The 17920-nt window shown below is 37.2% G+C and overlaps 1 pseudogene; it reads right to left on the bottom strand.

Annotated features, from left to right (window-relative positions):
- LOC126629906 (sugar transport protein 9-like) overlaps positions 1-17920 on the bottom strand; it is a 39309-nt pseudogene that overhangs the window by 5841 nt on the left and 15548 nt on the right.

Genomic DNA, 17920 nt, shown 5'->3' with positions numbered 1-17920 from the left:
GAGGTTGATCATTTGGAGCTTCATTACGCGGTACAGCCCCAGAAGACGAAGGCAAAGGCTGTTGGAACAAACCCACAAACCTCTGATGATCAAGTAAAATATGACCATCAGATTCTTGCATCTGGTCAATCTTCTTCTTCATGTTTGTAGCATAGTTGTGTGCAAACCTGTGCAACTGTTTATTCTCATGCTTGAGCCCTCTAATCTCCTGTTTAAGACTCATCACTTCAGCCGCCAATGATTCAACTTGACGGGTTCGAGCAAATAGACGTTGGGCCATATTGGATACAGAACCTGCACACTGCACACTGAGAGCCAAAGAATCCTTAACAGCCAACTCATCAGATCGTTTGGAAAGTAGTCTATTATCTTTGGGAGTGACAAGGTTCCGGGCCATCACTGCAGCGGTCATATCATTTTTCATCACCGAATCCCCAACGATAAGAGGACCAGTAGGGGATATGAAGAATGGGCGCCATATGTTGTCTGGAGAAGGCATGGATGCCTCTTCACCAAGGTTTAAGTCAAAATGACGGTCGGAGGGGCCAGACATTTTCAAAGGTGTTGAAGAAAGAAGAGGTCGAACTAATCGAGATCTTAGAAGTGTAATGAAATGAGTTTCTACAGGCGGAAATTCAAGTGTGCTTTGAAACGAACTGCGCGCCTCTATAAAAATAAGCACTTGACGGGATTTTAGAGATCGAAGAGGCGAGCTCAGAAATCGAAGAGGCCAATTCAAAAATCAAAGTGGCGCTAGCTTTCTCAAAAGCTGGGCTTGCTCAGAAACCACGGGCCAATCTTCTTTTCCAGATTTGTCCGCACTTGTCACATGCAACCTCTGCAATCGACGGAGCTCAGAACTCGAAGAGGCGAGCTCAGAACTCGAAGAGGCAAGCTTAGAAATCGAAGAGGCATCTGCTTTTCTAGACGTGTCAGCATCTGTCACATGCACACTCAGCTTTGTGGAAATCACGGGCAGTTTGTCGAAGCGCTGATTCCAAATATCGAATGGGCACTTGCTTTTCCAGACGTGTCAGCGCCTGTCATATGCACACTCAGCCTTGCGGAAATTACGGGCAATCAGTCGAAGATTTCTTGTGACGTAGAAGGCACGTGAAGTTTACTGTTAAATCATCCAACGGTTGCTAACAAGAGTGAAAGCATAGTACCGGTTATTAATTCCTATAAATGTCAACCTTCACCCTTCATTGCAAGGCAGACATACATAATCTTTCTTCATCTCCAAGAATGCCTTCCCAACGAAGGCTCTCGAGTCGCTCAGTGTTTCTTATTCCTTGGGGTACCTCTACAAACAACTCATCCAAAGCAAAAGTATTTCATATCATGAAGGTTGAAAGCAAGAGTATCTCATATCATGCTTTCTCCTTGTCCTTCTTCTTGTCGTTGTTTTCATCTGAGAGACAAGGAGAAAAAAAGCAATCAGCCAGCACTTGGCATCAATCTTCCGATCTGGAACCGACTGCCTGGAACCCCTTCCTGATTGCTTACCTAGCCTTACTCTTGAGTATTCATCTTCAACATCTTATGCTTCCTCTTCGTCTACCACATCTGCCTGGGGAACAGATGAGGGGAGTGAAAATGATACCTCAAAGCATGTGGAGACAATGTGCTAATTCATCCTCAGCTAGGGACAAGGAGAAAGAAAGCAAATGGTAAGCACTTGGAAAGATTGAAGAAAGAAACAGACCATCACCTCTACCTCGTACCTGCCTGCCTTGCAGAAGAAACAAGCAGAGAAGAATGCAGACTACACAACTAAGGAATTCTGATATTCCTCACTCAGAATTCCAAACCAGTTCGAGATCAAAGCTGTGGAAAGTCAACAAGATCATCTATCTCCAAAACCAGATTTGCGTTCTTAAACTTTACTCTGTCTGGTTTTTACTTTGCTATACTTGTCATGTTTATTCGTTGTTTGTTTGTTTACTTGTTTTTGTGTGAGTTTATGCTTGAAACATTGAGGACAATGTTTGATTAAAGTGTGGGGGGTAACCAAATTGATTTGCATGAAATTCGTAGGAGTTTATCACCCATTACTTCTAGTGTTGTTCCTTGCTGTTTTTAAGTGTTTTTAAGCTATTTTGGAGTGTTTTAGTGTGTTTTGGCATAAAAATCCAAAAATCTCATAAAATTTTGAAAAAATTGTTTTGAAAAACCCAAAAAGAGTTATTTTTGTGTGTTTATTTGTGTCTTAGGGTACCTTCCAACACAATGATGAGGATTTGGTTTTTAATTACATGATTGTTAAAGAGAGTTATAAACATGGATGAAAATTTGATTTACTCTCTGGTGTATGCTTGGTTGTGGTTATAATTTATGAATTCACATGCAATCATAAAGGAAAAATCAGTTTTTGTAACATGCTTGATGGAAGGAACTCAAATGAGCGATACAACCATGTGAGACTTGAGCCTAAACGTTTATTTGGAGAGTTAATAATCTGTGCATCATTGTTTTCTAAAGTCGTTGCATGATCTCATTATTCTTTGCTTGGTTGCTACTTAGAAGGCGTTTCATCATTTAGTTCCAAATGCTAGAACTCATGCCTATTTCATTCAAAGCATGCTATTGATTTGCATAACATATATTCAAGATGAAGTTGTGTAGTGACCACCACAGCCAAATTGCCGTGCCCCTATTTCATTATGTGTTTAAGTTTAACCTCGTTGAGCCTTGTTAAGCCTATGTTCTTCCACACTATCCTTACCTAGCCTAGTTTTAGGACCATCCATACCCTTGTTCTTGAAGCATAGTAAAGCATGACTTAAAATGAACTCCTTTTTTTTATCAATGTATTGCAGAAAGCAAGTGTGGGGGAAGTGATTCTTTAGTGTGTATGTGTGCCAAAGTCCTTAATAAGGCACGGGTAGAAAAAAAAAAAGAGTGAAAAGAAAAAAGTTTGTTAAAAAAGGGTCCAAAACATTGAATTTGGCCCTAAGTGTTGCATGAATCTTCCCTTTGTATTTAAAAGTTGATTCTGCATTCGGAAGTGAATTCCAAGTGTCTATTTCATTGCTTTGTTTGCTATCACTTTAAGAATGTTTGTTATTCCTATCCTTTCTTTATTAGCCATTACCCTCAAGCCCTGTTACAACCCTTGACTTCAATCTTGAGTGTTGTGTGTTTCAATTTGTGGAGTTCGAAATTGGTATGAGCATATGGTGTCACTGGTTCTCGCATCTAAGTAGTAGCATTCCATTCATGAGATCATATCTAAACATGCTTAATAACTCCAGAAAATTGTTTTCTTTGTTATAACGTATGTGAGTCCTAGTCTTTCGTGTTTACATTAATCTTCTCACATATACTAGTGTAGGGTGTGTAGTCAGAAAATGTGTGTGAAAATAGAGAGTATCTTGTAACAAATTGAGCAAATTCTCTAAGGCATGTTACTACATTCAAAACATCGTTTTAATTGGTTAATTGTGAACTAGTAAGTGGGAACCATGATTAAGTATGTGCTCAAGTGTAAAGATGACCAAAATCTGTGGGAATAATGATTTTTAACATGTCATGTTTCATTAAAAATCCCTGAGGCAAATGTTGGAAGATCTAGGTTGTGTTTTGTTTGTTTCGTTTGTTTTGTTTTGCTCGAGGACTAGCAAAAGCTAAGTGTGGGGGAATTTGATAAGAGCATATTCATGCAACTGAGTTAGCTTGTTCTCATGCATTTATGTTGTTATTTCTTAGTTAATTATGTATTTTAAGCTATTTTCGTGTGTTTGTAGGTCCATAGGCCTTATAAAGCAATAAGATGCATTTTGGAGAGGTTTTGGGCTTGGAATGAATAGCACATGCATGGAGCAAGGTGGATGGACGAAATTGAAGACTAAAGAGGCTAGGAATGTGTTAAAGAGAAAGAAGAATTAATGTAAAAAGGACAAAGAGCTCAGCCACAAAGGGGTGTCACTCCATCATTCACCTTTCCATCATTGCCGTGCACCACCATTGCACTCCCTTTGGATTCCTATGTCGTGCATCATCATCCATATTCCCTCCATTGACTCATTTGTTGCATCATTCCACTTCATTTCCTTTGTCAACCATGTGCACAATATCCTTTCATCTCCTTGCACTCATTGATTCACCACTTACTCACCTTTCCACCCATGCCATGCATAATCACCCTTGTCCCCTTCATCATTTTAGATTTCATGCATCATTACATTGAATCATTGCACTCAATTGCTACACCATTCCTTGTTCCCTCCATCATTTCAGATTCATGCATCATTACATTGAATCATTGCACTCAATTGCTACACCATTCCTTGTTCCCTCCATCATTTCAGATTTCGTGCATCATTACATTGAATCATTGCACTTAATTGCTACACTATTCCTTGTTCCCTCCATCATTTCAGATTTCATGCATCATTACATTGAATCATTGCACTCAATTGCTACACCATTCCTTGTTCCCTCCATCATTTCAAATTTCATGCATTATTACATTGCATCATTGCACTCAATTGCTACACCATTCTTTGTTCCCTCAATTATTTCAAATTTCATGCATTATTACATTGCATCATTGCACTCAATTGCTACACCACTCCATGTTCCCCTCCATTACATTGCATCATTGCACTCAATTGCTACACCATTCTTTGTTCCCTCCATCATTTCAGATTTCATGCATTATTACATTGCAGATTTTTTCATTTTAACACCTCTACTTCTTAGTTTTGTGGTGCATTAATATCTCAAATCTAGTATGTTATTCGGTAACAACACACCCTGATAAGAGCATATTTATGCAACTGAGTTAGCTTGTTCTCATGTATTTATGTTGTTATTTCTTAGTTAATTATGTATCTTAAGCTATTTTCGTGTGTTTGTAGGTCCATAGGCCTTATAAAGCAATAAGATGCATTTTGGTACATTTTGAAGCAGTTTTGGGCTTGGAATGAATAGCACATGCATGAAGCAAGGTGGATGGACGAAATTGAAGACTAAAGAGGCTAGGAATGTGTTAAAGAGAAAGAAGAATTAATGTAAAAAGGACAAAAAGCTCAGCCACAAAGGGGTGTCACTCCATCATTCACCTTTCCATCATTGCCGTGCACCACCATTGCACTCCCTTTGGATTCCTATGTCGTGCATCATCATCCATATTCCCTCCATTGACTCATTTGTTGCATCATCCCACTTCCTTTCCTTTGTCTACCATGTGCACAATATCCTTTCACCTCCTTGCACTCATTGATTCACCACTTACTCACATTTCCACCCATGCCATGCATAATCACCCTTGTCCCCTCCATCATTTCAGATTTCATGCATCATTACATTGAATCATTGCACTCAATTGCTACACCATTCCTTGTTCCCTCCATCATTTCAGATTTCGTGCATCATTACATTGAATCATTGCACTCAATTGCTACACCATTCTTTGTTCCCTCCATCATTTCAAATTTCATACATTATTACATTGCATCATTGCACTCAATTGCTACACCACTCCATGTTCCCCTTCATTACATTGCATCATTGCACTCAATTGCTACACCATTCTTTGTTCCCTCCATCATTTCAGATTTCATGCATTATTACATTGCAGATTTTTTCATTTTAACACCTCTACTTCTTAGTTTTGTGGTGCATTAATATCTCAAATCTAGTATGTTATTCGGTAACAACACACCCTGATAAGGGCATATTTATGCAACTGAGTTAGCTTGTTCTCATGCATTTATGTTGTTATTTCTTAGTTAATTATGTATTTTAAGCTATTTTCGTGTATTTGTAGGTCCATAGGCCTTATAAAGCAATAAGATGCATTTTGGTACATTTTGGAGCAGTTTTGGGCTTGGAAAGAATAGCACATGCATGAAGCAAGGTGGATGGACGAAATTGAAGACTAAAGAGGCTAGGAATGTGTTAAAGAGAAAGAAGAATTAATGTAAAAAGGACAAAGAGCTCAGCCACAAAGGGGTGTCACTCCATCATTCACCTTTCCATCATTGTCGTGCACCACGATTGCACTCCCTTTGGATTCCTATGTCATGCATCATCATCCATGTTCCCTCCATTGACTCATTTGTTGCATCATCCCACTTCCTTTCCTTTGTCTACCATGTGCACAATATCCTTTCACCTCCTTGCACTCATTGATTCACCACTTACTCACCTTTCCACCCATGTCATGCATAATCACCCTTGTCCCCTCCATCATTTCAGATTTCATCCATCATTACATTGAATCATTGCACTCAATTGCTACACCATTCCTTGTTCCCTCTATCATTTCAGATTCATGCATCATTACGTTGAATCATTGCACTCAATTGCTACACCATTCTTTGTTCCCTCCATCATTTCAAATTTCATGCATTATTACATTGCATCATTGCACTCAATTGCTACACCACTCCATGTTCCCCTCCATTGCCATGCACTTCCTCTATAAAAGGAAGTGTGTGTAACATAAATTTAGTTTATACTTGGTTAGGTCATTCACTCCTATTTCAACACAACCTTCATCCAAACACATCCATTCATCTTCACATCCATTCCTCCATACAAACAAACCTTCAAATACTCACCAACACCTTGTGCCATAGCAAAGGAAGGGAAGGAAAGTGCTTGGACGTGCTTGCTGTCCAACTTGGGTCGTCGGAGCGTTTAGGTGTTTTCTATCTTTTGTTTCTAATGTTTAAATTCATGTCCTTTCGTTTTGTTGTAAATATGAGTGGCTAAACCCCTCTTGGCTAGGGGTGATTTCAAAGCCATGATTATGTGTGCAATATAATTTGATAAATTCTAGTTATGAACTCTTGAATCGTGAATGCAATTGGCTTAACTATTTGATTGATAACTTATTTGTATTTGTTAATTAAGGGTCGACACTTAATTGGCATGCATAAATCCATTGCTAGAATATAAGGAAGTTTCACATAGTCGTTACAAACTTATATTCACATGTAGTGAAGGTTGCTTATAAACGATCGTGTTAAGTTCAATTCCTAGCATGAGTGACATGATGTCATAGTTCAAAGTGCTTTGTCAATGCTTATGATTTTCAATAAACGTAATGATCTTTGATTGTATCTCTATTATGATGTCATGTAGGGAACTTTTGAAGAATGTTTTGGGTTGTCGAATGATGTCATCCAATCCAATAAAACAAGGAAAATCTGAGAGTTAATTAGTGATGTCACGGTTAATTTGGAGCATTGTCATTCATAATTCAATGAAGTAGTAACTGGAAATCGAATTATTTACATACATGTCATGTGTGGAGAAAAAGCCTCTAGCTATCACATCCATCATCTTATTTCTCAAATTTGTTTTACAATCTGTCTAGTTTTTCATACTTGTTTGTTTATTTCAACTTCGTCCAAAACTCAATCCCCCTTTACTTTAGAGTGTCTAATTAGCTAGAATCTGTTTTAATTTGTGTTTTTAAATGTTTTGATTCAAGTAAAAGTCAATTTTCGTCCAAAGTCATTCCTAGTGTCTTGTTTAAGTTTATTTAGTTGTTTTAAGCTGTTTTGAGTATTTTAAGTTTGCTTTGAGTCTTTGAGTCTTGTTAAGTATTTTTAAGTTTTGTTTTATGTTTTTGAGTCAGTTTAGAGGTTATTAGCAAGCCCTCCTAATCCCCGGTCCAGAACGATCCCTACTTATACTTATACTACAATTATCAAAAGAGGGTTAAATTTGTGTGTTAAGTTAATTTTCGCATCACACCCCTTCTCCCCACTTGTCCTTAAGTGACATTTTGGGATTGCATAAGGTTGATGATCCATACTTCCATAGAAGTACCTTGGCCTTCCAACTATATGGAGGAGGTACAACAGAGAAGCTCTGGTAAACCTCAAAGAGCAATATCAATACCAAGTTCAAAGCTGGAAACAACAGTTTCTGTCCTATGCCAGAAAGGAGGTCTTGATAAAAGTGGCGGCGCAAGCCATCCTCATTTGTAAAGAAATTGAGGCGATGATTACTAGAATTTTTTATGGGGTGGGGGGGGTAGAAAAATGATAGAAGGGGGATTCATTGCGTTGTCAAAGTCCTTAGGGTTGGCCAAAATGGAAGGTGGAAGGGATTTCGTAGTTTGGAAAACTTTAATCTTGCACTTCTCGCCAAACAGTGCACAAGATGGATATCAATCTCCCACCGCCCATAAAAGTCATCTGGAGAGCAGCGAGAAATAGTCTTACGACCCAAGAAAATGAGTTGCAAATTCCCCCTTAGTCAGCTATGTCAATTTCGGAAGAATCAGTCCAACATGTACAGAATGAAGCTTCTATTTAAAAAAATAAGAGTCCAAAATAAACTTGGATTATTGATAAATATTATTATTATTTTATAATAATTCTCATTTAAATTAAATTTCATACGCCCTATAAATCAATTGTTTTTTAATGGGAGCTTTATATATAGACAATTTTTTTACTATATTTCAAGGGATTCCACTAGTTTTTAAACATGTCAATGAGAGATAAAAACATAAAAACAACTAAAACTCAGCCCAAAAACATGGAAACAATGTTTTGAAATACCAGCCATACCCCCAAGGCTTTAGGGCTGTTATAGAAGTCAACCCTCACAACTCCAACAAAATTAATATATGTACCATAAGCTCAACTCATTATCAACTATTTCTGCAGAATCATTTTAATCAGTCTTCGACCATTTTTGTAGAATCAGTTTAACCCATCTTTGACTATTTTTGCAGAATCAGTTTAACCCATCCTCAACATCTTTTGCAGAATCAGTTCTGTTGATGCACAAAATCAGTGAGGACTTTGGTACAACAGAAAATGTTAAGTTTGTGACCTTCACTAGATTGCTCCGGTCACTAGTGTGAATAAGTATGTAAATGGATAGGGACAGGGAAGCAAACACAAGATGTACATGGTTCACCCAGATTGGCTACGTCCACAGAGTAGAGGAGTTCTCATTAATTGTGAAGGGTTTACACAAATACATATGTTCAAGCTCTCCTTTAGTGAGTACTAGTGAATAATTTAGTACAAATGATATTAGGAAATATTGTGAGAGAATGATCTCTATTTATAGAAGAGAGTTTCTAGTTTTATTCTGACATTGACACGTGTCGTGTTGTGATTGGCTTCTGATGTTGACATGTGTCGTGCTATGATTGGCTTCTGATGTCGACACGTGTCGCGCTGTGATTGGCCTCCTGGTTGGAGGGAAACTCTTCTGGGTCCTTGACGGTATGACGTTGACCGGTGCTCAGTAATTTCTGGATTGGTCAAGTATGGTACAAACAAGTTCAATCAGTCATCGACCATTTTTGCATCAGTTCAACTCGTCTTTGACTATTTTTGCAGAATCAGTTCAACCCAGTCTCAACCATTTTTGCAGAGTTAGTTCAATCAGTCATCTACCATTTTTGCAGAATCAGTTCAATTAGTCATCGACCATTTTTGCAGAATCAATTAAACCCACAATTTTGCATAATCACTTCAACTCGTCCTCAACCATTTTTGCAGAATTAGTTCAACCCGTTTTTGACAATTATTGCAGAATTAGTTCAACCCGTCTTCGACCATTTTTACAGAATCAGTTCAACCCGTCCTCGACCAAACCCGTCATTGACCATTTTTACATAATCAGTTTAATAAGTCTTGACCATTTTTGTAGAAGCAGTTCAACCCACCATTTTTACAAAATTAGTTCAACCCGTCCTTGACCATTTGTCTTCGACCATTTTTGCATAATCAGTTCAACCAAAGTTTCTTTAAAATTGTGACTATAAACCCACACCATTTATTGGATCTCTCAGCAATGCTTATTGCCTGAATAGTACCTCAAACCAAAACCATTTATCGATAATATCAATATCGATTCATCCGAAGACAGAAACGCCAGCTCAATGTGGAGAAATTTTTTGGGGTTCTAGACACAAAAGCCAAGTGGTGTTCCACCAATTGAAATTTGACATCTAAATCTTATTTTATATCTTTAATTCTTAAAAATTGAGATATTGAATCGTATATGGAAAACAAATTAATTTGGTTGATGCACAAAACCGGAGGTCTTGGAACAACATAAATCCGGGCGTGAATCTGCAAGAAATGTAAAGAACACAAAGATGTATCGTGGTTCACCCTAAAGTTTGGGCTACGTCCACACTGATATTGTATTTCTGAGAGGATTGTGAGGGAGAGAGTGTGAGGATTCTCATGGCCTAGGAATTGGCCTCCCCTAATTGTGAGGGTGAGGGGTCATTTTATAGAATAAGGGCTCCTCACTTATTACATATTTGCCCCTTCTTTTATTACATAATTACACTTAAGTCCCATGAGTATTTATACTAGATCTAAATACGGAGGCCCTAAGTATGGTATAAACAAATTTAACAGAGTTGTACTTTCACTGATTCAGAAATCATCACAAAATTTACCGGCACCCAGAAAATGAAAACGTGAGAGAGAGAGAGAGAGAGATAATCGGGTTTGGGTGCGGCATGCTTTGGGATTTAGAAGTTCACCTCTGTTAATTTTTTCCTTTCTTTGTAGACTGCAGTTTTTGATTCAAAAGTGGAGGGCGAGTGCTGGGCAAACAAGATTGAATTTGAAGTCGAATAGGAAATATGATGGAATTCAAAAGCAAGTTGTAGAAGTGCTTGATGGAAAAGTTCACATCCTTTAATTTTTGTTTGACTATTGGACTTCCAGCTTTTAATAATTTATTTGATTAAAAAAGAATAAAAGAAGATTTAGATGTCAAATTTCTATTGGTAGGGAGCACCACGTGGCTTTTTGTGGAGAATGAAGCAATAGATGAAGAGATAAAAGTTTGAAAAAACTTTTCTACTATAAAAGGTATTTTTATAACTTACACTCCATAGAAAAAAGGTATTTTTGTCTCTCCTTGTAATGTTTAAAAAGTGTTGTCTCAATATACAATTAAGTATTAAAAGTATATACTATGTGTAAGTTCTTCTTTTTTAATACAAGCAAAATTAATTATTTAAGTTACATTTTATTAATTAATTTGATGAAGTAATGTGAATGGTTGATCAAAAACTTGGGCTCCAAATAAATAAGTAACATTTTATTATTTAATTGGATTAAGCATTTGGATTTGTAAATGAGGTATAAGCTTCTTTTATTTTTCTTCTTGTCAATCTCATTTTATATCTCCCTTCTTAGCCTTCTTAAAACTCAAAAGAAATCTCATGTAATTAAGCTAACATACCTCACTCGGCACCAGCCACCCCAATGGACCCCACGACCATGCAAACGCTGCAACGTACGTACAGATCCAGCACAAGAGCAAATTGGCTTCGTCTTTCGTCAACGATCCTTCTCCGCTAACACCAAACTTTACGCTAATCATGATTCCAACAGCAACCTACAATTAACGTTGGGAATTTCATTATGTTCACTAATAATAACTTACTTTTTATACTATAATAAGTGTTTAGAGTGTAACAATCAACCGTTAGTATTGTAATAAACAATATCATGCTCTAACCTCAATATAGATTTTTTATGTAATGTTGGATGGCAAATAAGTACCTGGCTAATGATCATCTGCAAACCACCTTCAAGGAATAAGGCCCTTCTTCCGAACCTATCGACGGTCAACATGGAAACTAAGGTAGCGATGACGTTAACACCGCCAGTGATGACTGTAGACATGAGGGAAGCTTCTTCTCCAAAACCCATGGTGTTGAAAAGAAGTGGAGCATAAAACATGATGACTTTGATGCCAGTGAACTGTTGAAAGAATGGAATGACAAAACAAATGATAAGTTGAGGCCTATATCTTGCTGTAAACACGAAAATTCTGTAACGAATGAAATGAGAACACATGTACAAAGTAGATTTGTACTGATTTGAATTTGTAGGTTACAATCTCTGTTTACAACTTTTCCCTTGATTTAGTCTTCAAATTTGATGTCGATGCGTAGGTTGTTGATCCAAGGGTCTTGAAGATTTGATCTCGGACGAACGATTGAACGATTGCTTCAAGTTTTGAGCTTGAAACGATGCATGGATAGTCTTGACCTCAGGTTTAGGGCTATGGGAAAGGGAGTGTTGATGTAGAATTTCGTTGATTCAAGGGTCTTGACGACTTGATCTTGAAACGAATGTCATTACAAGTTTTGAGCTTGCAACAAAGTCTTGAAGGAATCAGCACGAGTGCTTATTGATTCTTCAAGGGAGTGCTTCGGTTTTGGTTGAAAGAAAGCTTCGGCTTTGGTTGAACATTATTCGGATAGAGCTTCGGCAGCGTATTAGTCTTAATAAAAGATTTGTGCATAGGTTATTCTCAATGTAGAATTTTTCGACCCTATGCTTGTGGGAAGACCTTGTATTTATAGGCTTCTCAAAGTTTGCCTTTGGGTGGATTTGGCTTTGATTTATGCCCTAATTCGGGGTTAATTTGTATTTAACATTGACCCCCCCTCCTCTCTCTCTCTCTCTCTCTCTCGCTCTCTCTCTCTCTCTCTCTCGTGATGATGGTCTGATATCACTATGAGGCTTTGAGCCATTTATCTATATATTTACATATATATATATATATATATATATATATTCGTATATATAAATATAGATAAGGGAAGATCTATGTACTTGCCAGTTAGGGATGTTTTGTGTCTTAATTTCAGCCACCTTTACTCCCTTGGCCGAAATCTAGAGGCTTTATTGCCTATTTTGTAAACAGTCTTCAATTCTTGCTTGTTTTGTGAAGATGCCTTAGCTTTTTTTCCGGTTTTAGGATCACTTTAGACCTTTTTGCCAAATTTAAGGGAGTTTTCTCCCTTGAGACGAATTTTGTGAATGTTTTATACTTCCCTTGCTTGATTTATGTCACATGTCATTGGTGACTTGTCCATTTGTAATGAGTCATATGCCACATAGAGCTTTGTGATGCATCATTTGTATGCAACGAAATTTACATATCTACGCTTGGTTTTATGATGTTTCTCCATTGGTTCAGGTTCTCTGCCTTCTTTGCAGCCACAGCTGCATTAATAAGGTCTTGGAACTCTTCGTCCACGTCGTTGGTGCCATGGATTTTTTTGTAGCATTTCCTTGGTCTCATCAGGGCGACCTCTTTTCAGGATTGAATTCGGGGTGTCAGGAAGAAAGAGGGCAGCAAGAGTCATCAGCAAGGAAGGGACGGCTGCAAGAGCAAGAAAGAGTCTCCAGCCATATCCACCCTCGATTTTGGCAGTAGCATAGTTGACAAGACCTGCCATTAGAATACCAATGGTGATGGCCATTTGAAACCCCATGTTCAGTGCTCCTTGTATTGATGTTGGAGCCATTTCCGCTAGATAAACAGGAACAGCCTGCACCAAACAATTAATTAATTACTTCATGCATAATGATACTATTTATACCATATATCAAAGTATTCTATGTTAAACCAATCTAAACTGCTGAAAACGAGATTCAAACATAGGCACATCCAGAATCATTTAATATGGTCCGAAAGAAAGTCCGCTATTTCTAAATTTTGTTTATATATATATGTTACGTTAAACTTATGCATAAATTAAGCGAGCGATATAAATATGGCAAGCTAGCTAGGAGCTGTATCTGAAAGGAAACCCACACCAATACCAAGCAAGACGACCAATAATGAGAAATGTAACGTTGTCGGCGACACCATTTAGGATGGATCTGTTCAGGCTGGATTCTGGATCTGGTCCCTCGCACAACTCCACGGGGCTCTACCTCTTTTTTGCCTGTCAGGTAAGATCTTGTTGCTTGGTGTGTTGTAATATAAGTTTACTGTTAGTTTGAAAGGTGCCTTTGTGGGACCTTTGGTTTAGGCCATGAGGCTCACAATCAAAACTAACGAGGATTTGAGCGTGCCACTGTTATCTTTGTATAACAGATTGTTGAATAGGTATGAGTTAAATTTGTTACTTGAACCACAAGTTATTTAGACCTCTAATTTATGAAAGGATCATCACATATAGGTTAAGTCTGTACAAGGTTCTTTTCTTGCCTTGTAAACAAGGACTTTTTATTCATAATTTTGTATGTCCAAGATGAACCATTTCCTTGATCAAAGTTTGCTTTAATGAAAACAGGATCATTAACTTAACCAAATTTGATTGTGAAGGAAACTCTTAAGTAGAAAATAGTTGGAAATGATTTACAAACATGAAGGAAACTGCATTAAAAAATAAATCCCAGTAGAAAATAAATCCGTCACGCAAGGATGTTTTGCGCAACTAAAAAAATATCTTCATCGCACAAGGTTGGTGAACTTTGTGCGACGGAGAACTTCGTCGCACAACAATGTTTGCAAGACCAAAAAAAGATGTTCGTCGCGCAAAGCTAGTAAGAAAACCGCGGGTGATTTTTTTTGGCGCGAAAATAAATGCACGACAAAGATTTTCTCGCAGAACCTTTGCGCGACAAAGTCTTCATCGCGCAAAGCTCGTTTAGTTTTTGGGGCAAAGCATTCAATGCATGAGAATCAGAGGAACACTTGTGCGACAAAGACTTCGTCACGCAAGTTACAATTAGTTTTGAGTCAAAGCATTCAGTGCATGTGAATTAGAGGAATCTACACAGTATTTAGTGTGGGTCTTTGCGTGACAAAGCCTTAGTCGGGCAAAGGCCCTAACCTTCCTATAAATATGGGCTTCTGCTCTCCTTATTCTTCACAATTTTGTTCTCCTTATTCTTCACAATTTTGTTCTCCTTATTCTTCACAATTTTGTTTGTGCTAGGATGGAGGATAAAAACAATGATCAGAGCGTGCTTGCCAACCCGTATGATTTGAGGCAACATGTGGAATTCGCACTTGTGATTGGTGTAGCCATGCATAATAATTGTCCTACTGCTGAGTGACGTTCTTGAAAATATGTGCCCGAGAATGTGAAGAAGGCGGTGATGGATGAATTATTAGTAAGTATACTGTTGATGGATCAATAATTAATTTTGTGAATTTTTTTGTTATATGTTGGAATTAATTATTTGCATATATGTGTAACAATGTAAGTATACTCTTGATGATGATACGAACGAAGAGTTGATGTAGTTGATGGAGGCAGCGTTGAAGGGTGGTTACAAGTGATGGCGTTATGACGTCGAGTGGAATGAGGACCATCGAAATAGTAGTTTTAAATTTATGTTTTTGAGGACAATATTTAAGTTTAAGGTTTTTTATAAGTTATGTATTTGGACTTAATTAGGATTTAATTCCTGTTTTTTTATATAAATAATTGAATGGAATATAAAATCAATTTATTTAAGGTTTTAATTATTTTTAGAATAAATATTATAACTGAAAATTTGTTTGTAATTATGAAGTTTACGTAAACATAGATATCTATGTTTACGTAAACTTCATAATTACAATCCATCACATTCGTTGCTAAAACGTTTGCACGACAAAGGCTATCGCTGTGCAAAACCTTGCACGAGAAAGCCTTCATCGCGGAAATGGCGTTCAGTTTTAGGTTAGCGTATTTGGTGCATCTGAATCAGAGAAATTAATACTGTATTTAGTGCAGATGTTTGCACGACAAAGTCTTCATCGCTCAAAGTCCGTAACCTTCTTATAAATATGCGCTTTTGCTCTCCTTATTCTTCACAATTCTTTTCGGAAACACTTACCAAGTCCACAGATTATAATTAGTTTGTTCTTTGATTGTTGGCACGATGGCCGACAGTGGTGCGCGTTCGTCAAAGACATCGGATGGCGAAGGTTCTGGAAATGGTTTGCGTTGTAAATTTTGAATCTTGTATCAATTTTTTATTTAGCTTCAATATTATGAAAATATATTTTGTGGATAGACAAAGAAATTTGTTGTGGTACGGGTTCGACACACTTATGGTCGTAGCCGTTACTGAATCACTACTGACGAAGTAATAAGGGTTGTGAAGTCAAAACAACGCGCCAACTTTTGGTCCAACATTGGAGCATTGGTGCATACCAAATGTGTTGCAGATTGGCAATCTTGGAGAGCCATCCCCGAGGAGCTCAAGATGCACATGATTAATGAGTTAGCTGTATGTGTTTATTTTATTAGTTAAATAATAATGTTTGTTAAATATAATATTATAGTGAGCTTTTAATTTATTAATTTTTGCATGACAGCCCAATTGGGACATTGACAAAAGTGATCCAAATCTGATGAAGGCTATCGACAACATGATCAAGTCGCGTTTTCGGAGTGGAAGTTTGATAATCAACGCGCGGCAGAACTACAGCAAGAACCAGAACTACCGATGAGTAGAATAAGGTTTTTTATTTTAATTTCATTGCTTATTTAATAATTATATCTGAATTTTAAGTTTTTTTTTTAGTATGAAGAGTTTAATAAATATGTACTTAATGTTTATTATGAATAACTTAATGCATTTTAATAAATATGTATATTAATTAATTATACACAAATGGTATAATGAAATAAGTTCTTGATTTATTAAGTATTTATGTGGTTTGCAAAAATTTGAAGAGTGAATGATTTTTATTTTTATTTTTTGAAAAATGAACGTTAAAAAACCATGGTTCAACTCAAATTCGGTGACCTTGTAGAATAAATTAGTTCATTGATTTTGTAATTGCAAACAACCGCAGTTCAACTCAAATTCGGTGTCCTTGTAGAAAGTGTAACAACTTAATGATTGAATATTTTGAAACTGTTCAATACCATTTAGTCAAAAATAGGATGATGGAAACGTATATTACGTGGAATCTTCATGGAGAACAAATACAATATGCTTCATCCTCCCACATTACTCGAACAGTGGATACATTTGAATCTATTGTGGACCCAAATGCCCAAATTATGGACATTATCAATGATGCTTTTCCAACCACTAGTTCGAATACGAATGAGGAAGTAGAAGATGACGTCCCTCCCACCATGGACAATGAAGCATTCGAAAAATATGAAAAACTATTAAAAAGTGCCAAGCAAGAATTATACCCCGGTTGCAAAGGATTTTTGGTGCTCACGACCATTGTTGAGTTGATGCATGGCAAAATAAAGTTTCATATGTCGAACCAGTGTTTTGATTACTTTTTAGGGCTTTTCAATCGGATGCTTCCAAAGGACAATTGCCTTCCTAAAGATCATAAAAGTTTAAAGAAGGTGTTGAGTAGTCTTGGATTGAGATATGAAAAAAAATTCATGCGTGTAAAAATAATTACATTTTGTTCTATAAAGTGAATAAGGTGTTGGATAAATGCTCTGTATGTAATGAGTCGTATTTTAAAATGACCTCTCAGAATAGAAAAATGAAGATTCCACAAAAAGTTATGCGTTATCTCCCATTAAAGCCCAGGTTGTAGCGATTGTATATGTCGACGCACACTACAAGCGACATAAGGTGGCATAAGGATATACGAGTGGATGACGTTGTTATGAGACATCCTGCAGATTGAGAGGCCTGGAAAGAATTTGATCGACTGTACCTCAATTTTACACATGAGCCTTGGAACGTTAGATTGGGACTTGCAATGGACGGGTTTAATCCGTTCAGGGTTCTAAACCAAAACCATAACACTTGGTCAATCTTCGCAATTCCGTATAATTTGCCACCTTGGAAGTGCATGAAAAAAAAAATATATGATGATGACATTGTTGATAACCAAAGATCCAGGAACATCTATTGATGTTTATTTACAACTGTTGGTCGATGAACTAAAAGAATTATGGGAAAACGGTGTTCCCACATACAATAAATCTACCGGGAAGATGTTCACTTTGAGAGCAGCCATAATGTGGACTATAGATGATTTTCCTATGTATGCTATGATGTAAGGGTGGATGACTAAGGGCTATTACACATGCCCAATTTGTAAAGAGAACACAACGTCTAGTTGGCACGCAGGAAAAGTTTGTTACCTAGGGCATTGTAGATGGTTGTCATGGGACCACGAGTGGCGTCAGAACGAGACAGCCTTGTTCGACAGCACATAGCTTAGGCCAAGA

Source organism: Malus sylvestris, chromosome 1 (assembly GCF_916048215.2).
Source record: "Malus sylvestris chromosome 1, drMalSylv7.2, whole genome shotgun sequence".
NCBI lineage: Eukaryota > Viridiplantae > Streptophyta > Magnoliopsida > Rosales > Rosaceae > Malus > Malus sylvestris.
This window is presented reverse-complemented; position numbering and strand designations above follow the sequence as displayed.